The sequence below is a fragment of the Montipora capricornis genome, unplaced genomic scaffold (genome assembly GCF_036669925.1).
Source record: "Montipora capricornis isolate CH-2021 unplaced genomic scaffold, ASM3666992v2 scaffold_440, whole genome shotgun sequence".
Lineage (NCBI taxonomy): Eukaryota > Metazoa > Cnidaria > Anthozoa > Scleractinia > Acroporidae > Montipora > Montipora capricornis.
In genome coordinates, this window is record NW_027180174.1 from 182,501 (window position 1) to 187,500 (window position 5,000).

At 39.8% G+C, this 5,000-nt stretch overlaps 1 pseudogene; it reads left to right on the top strand.

Moving 5' to 3' along the window:
* Positions 1-999: 999 nt before the first annotated feature.
* Positions 1,000-2,159, top strand: LOC138035968 (putative ATP-dependent DNA helicase Q1; annotated as a pseudogene).
* The last annotated feature ends 2,841 nt before the right edge of the window (positions 2,160-5,000 follow it).

Here is a 5,000-nt window from a genome sequence, read left to right on the forward strand (position 1 = left end):
ATGATGTAAGGGACCTCTCTTCCAGGTACACCGTCGAAGGAGCCTTGCAAATTTTATCTCATAAAGGCGGTTTTGGCAGAAATTTGCTATCGGAGCAAGTAATGGCGTCAACATCTGGGATTACAACAACAGAGGGTAAAGAGTCTCTGTGTCAAGGTTTGAATGTCCTCCCTCTGCGAAGACCTGCTCAAGCAGTATACACCTGTCCTCCTTTTTCTTTCTTTATAGGCAGCGGAATTAACCCGGATTCCACCACAAACTTTACCATAGTTGATACACACTGCGTTCCCAAAAGCTTTGGTGGCAACAAAAATGCAGCAGTGGTACAAATAAATCACACATCAGTTGAAAAGGCGGTATCCGATCTTGCCAAGTGGATGGAAATGAGACTGGAAAATTCTGGAGTTGAAAACATGCAAAACTGCATAGACATTTTATCAGATCCTAGTAACTCTGAAATAGGTCCAGAATTAACAGACACGTACCTATGCTTGGAGGACGAAGAGGAGAATGAAAGCCTTTGTAATGCACTTAAAGACTCTATCAGTGAAATGGAATCTAGAGTAACCAATATGGAGAATGACTGTGAACGTTTTGTTCCACGTGGCAACCAAAAGATCCAAGAAGACACAAAAGACGCTTCAGAGGAAGGTGAGCTATGGAGTTGCCCATCAAAAATGGCTGCCCCTGATAAAACGACGGAAACCTTATGGACGGGATACTTAGCTCGATTTGGACATTCTTCACTGAAACAATTCCAATCGCATGCCATTCAGGCCATTGAATTATGCCGCGACTTGATAATAATTCAGCCTACGGCAAGTGGAAAAAGCGTCTGCTTTCAGTTACCCTCCTTATTTGACGATAAACTCACAACCATAGTGGTATGTCCGACAATCTCTTTGATTAATTCACATGTGGAAAATCTAAAGCTGCATGGTATTGAGTGTTCATCCTAAGGACCCTCGTCTGGTCAAAGTCAAGAAAGAAATTCTTGAAATGAAATCAGTTGTCAAAATGCTGGTCTTAGACGAGGTACATAAGATGTTTGACCAAAGCTCCAAATTCAGGGCTTGTTACGATAGCTTCAAGACCCTTAAAGACGATTTCTTGGGAATTCCAATCATGGCGCTGACCGCAACGCTCACTGACTCACAGTTAGAAAATCTGGCCAAAAATTATCTACGTTCACCTGTTCTTATTTGGGGAAGTGTCAACAAAAAGAATACCAAATTGAACATTGAGCAGTATCAAACCGTCCATAGAAGAGAACGCGATGATATCTCGGATGGCGTGGCCAAAACTTTAGTGGACACTATACAGGATGACTACGCCATTGTTTACATGGATTTGAAGATTGATGTCGAACGTCTTGTCAATGGTTTGATAAAAGCTGGGTTAAAAGAAGTGAAAGCGTACCATGGCGGGATGCCAAGTGAAACACAGAATTTCAGGTCCTTGTCGCTACTGAATCGTACGAAGTTGGAACCCACAACCCTCACATTAACCTTGTTTAGCGAATTGGATGCATGCGAAATATGGCAGTATTGGTGCAGGAGTTTGGTCGTGCAGGTCGAAACAGCAAGTCTTCAGACGGTATTATTATGGTAAACGAAAGCGTCAACGATCAGCGTTTAATCTCTTGGATAAAGGAATGCTCTCGGGAAGAAATCCTTGATAAGAAATCAGAATATGAACAATGCTGGAAATGGCTGTATGGTTTTCTGGCTGGGACTTGCCTCCGAAAGAGTCTATTAGAAAATTTCGAGTCCACAGATGTATTTGAGTTGGCCGCTAGTGGTGAGTGCTGTTCCAGCTGTGACATTTCTTCAGCCAAGAAATTTAACTGCAAAGAAACTGCCGCTCTTCTGCTTAATGCACTGGAAGAGGTAGCAAAGCTACCAATAATTAAGTCTGGAGTCAGCGAGGAAAAAGTGATATCTTGGTTGCGCGGTTCTAAGAGAGGTTGGATAACCTCCTCTGATATCGAAGACCACTTAGATGCTTCGCAAAGTTATTCCAAGGGAGCGCATCTGGATGGTATACCGCTTAAGAAGGAATGGTGGTCAATGCATTTCGGTTCAATAAAAATCTCATTCAATATTAATCGTGAACAGAACTTTACAAAGGCCTCGCGATCTCATTCGGTTACAGAGTAAGGAGTAGCATTCCTTTCGAATCCATATGACATATTTGTACCTCATCCAGACAGTTTTGAGGATACCAAACAAAAGCGAGTAGTTGCCAGAAGAGTAAATAACGATAAAGACGCTGCGTACCGAAACAAACACTACTTGCCGAGGATAAGAGAGCAACTGGCAAAGTCCAGGAACTGGTTTGCAGTCAAAGAAAAATCTGCCTACGAATACCCCGGTTTCGATGTCCCCTCTGACTGAATTGGACACTGCCCTGATCAAAAGAAAACTGGTATTGGATCTTGCCAAAGACCACATTTTATGTGGGATGATTAACGAAGAGAGGCACATCTACTTAAAAGGTGCATTTGAAGTTAGACAACGTAAACACTGAGGTATGGGTCAGGCGTGCATTTTGCGAGAGTGTAAAAATTTGCAGTTTTGAAGGTTGTGGCGACACTGTAAGCAACGGACAGAGGCTTAGCAAATGCAAAGAACATGCCGCAGAACACACCCTAGAGGTAACAGGTACAGTAACTGTCCCGCGCAAATTGTCTATGTGTGGCCGGTTGAGGATGACGGAAGAAGGTGGATTGGGTGCCTACCGGGAACAACTCATAACCACATGAAACCAGCACCTCACGTCATATCGCAAGCTGTAAAACTCGACATCTGAACAGCAGTTAAAAAGGATTGCTCCCTCACCAAGAAACAACTCCAGAAAGGTCATGGCATTGGTTTCATTCCTGCGGAAAAATCCCCTGCAGCATCAAATCCAAGCAGGATTAGGATCGAGAGAGAGGCAGATGGTACTAGAAGGAAGATCTAGACTTAACTGAAACAAACACCACCTGATAAAAGGGCAAGACTCGAGGCACGGTCATCCAGGAAAAAGTTGGGAGAGGCAATGATTGGCAAGAGAGTTGAAGTGGAATATGAGGAGAAAGTTGATGGGGAAACAAAGTATCTTGGATGGATACGTGGAACTGTTATGGAAGATGACAAATGTAAGGGCTATCTTGTTCAGTTTCCAGATGATGTGGACTGGATACCTAGTCTCAGAAGCAAGGACGCACGAATTTTAGAGTAGTGCTTTTTTTGTTCTTTTTAACATAATGGGGCACTGTGCCAAAAGAGTTAAATCATGGGAGTGACAACTCTAACAAACGTTGTTTGAGCAACACCATGTGGAACTTTGAGTCCTCCCGGCAATTTTGAAGATCCTTCCGAGTGTTTCAGTGACATTCTTGTAAAATGTCAAAACTTTGCTCTTTTTTTCTGCAGTATCCCAGAACTATGTCATATTTCCTATCAAAAATCCCAAGTCTTCTCGATTCTTTTGTTTTTCTCCCGAAACAAGCCTTGTTAGAGTTGTCATCCCCTATTGTGACCTCCTTTTTTACAGTTATAGTTCATAAATTTGTTAGATTTTGCTCAAACGATAGGCTGACTCGCCTTAGCGTAGAGATACTGTTATTGCAACTGCTACATGTCATATTTACTTTTTCAACCAAGCTTTAACATTGTTTGTTCCCTTATCGCTAATGGTATCCCTAAGTTCTCTCTCTAAAGTACGTCACCCTTGCACACACTAAGATTAACATTAACTGAGTAGAAGCTTGATCATTCACTTTTAGATACTAAATCTGCAGCCTTTTTGGATTTACCGATCGTAGAAATACCGAGAATTCTAGACATATTGTATAAGCATACCAACGCAAAAACTCAAACGAATAGTGAACTTCAAACAAAAACTTTGTAAGAATGGCTTAATTACAACTCATGGAGGTCCCAGCCGAGGTGAGCAGAAATTCCAACGACATCCTACAGTGAGAAATAGGAAAAACATGAACATTTCGCATTTAATTAATGGCGAAGTCACTGATGCCCTCATATATTGAGATGAACATTTTGCAGTTAATTAATTGCAAAGTACCTGATTTTCTTATATGTGTAGACGAACATTTCACAGTTAATAAATAGCGAAATTATTGATTTCCTTATATGTGAAGATGTTCATTTCACAGTTTATTAATCTAAACGTCACTGTTGCCCTCACATATTCAGACGAACATTCGCAGTTAATTAATTGCGAAGTCACTGATTCCCTCAAATGTTCAGACGAACATTTCACAGTTACTTAATCGCGAAGTCATTGCTTCCGTCATACCTGAAGATGTACATTTCGCATTTGATTAATTGCGAAGTCACTGATTCGTTTATGTATGTAGACGAACATTTCGCAGTTAACTAACTGCAAAGTCCTTCGCTTCTGTAATTTGTATAGAGAGACATTTTTGCTAAATTTCATTTGTCTCTATAGAGTGATAAAACTTTGCAATTGTAAAATTGCTCTTGTGATACGGTAATGATGTTCAGTGATGTTTTATAATTCTTTTAACAGAAATTTGTATTTTTTGAGCAAATGAGAAACGTCTTGATCGATGTATTGACATTAAAGGAATATGTTATTACGTCTATTGTTTGTTGTGTCGTATCATCACTGTAATAATTGTAGTAAATTTTTCTTATCTTTTTATTACACCACCCTTCTTTAGCTACGATAGTATGTAGACATTTTATTTATTATTTCTTTTCAGTGGATATATTTGTACATCTATTTGTAATGCAAAATTTTATGACTGTTTTATACACAAATCTCTATTAGACATAGAACACGGTGTATTTTTTGTCGTAAAACATAATGTTTTCGAACCCCCTACTTATTTCATGTGGTGTCATAGTTGTACAGCTGTAAATCCTTAAATAAGTTTTTACGGTTTACTAAGGATGATCGATGTTTTATAAAGGTGTAATCTGATTATTTTTTCATGATGTTGTAGATGTAGAACCAAAAAAATGTAA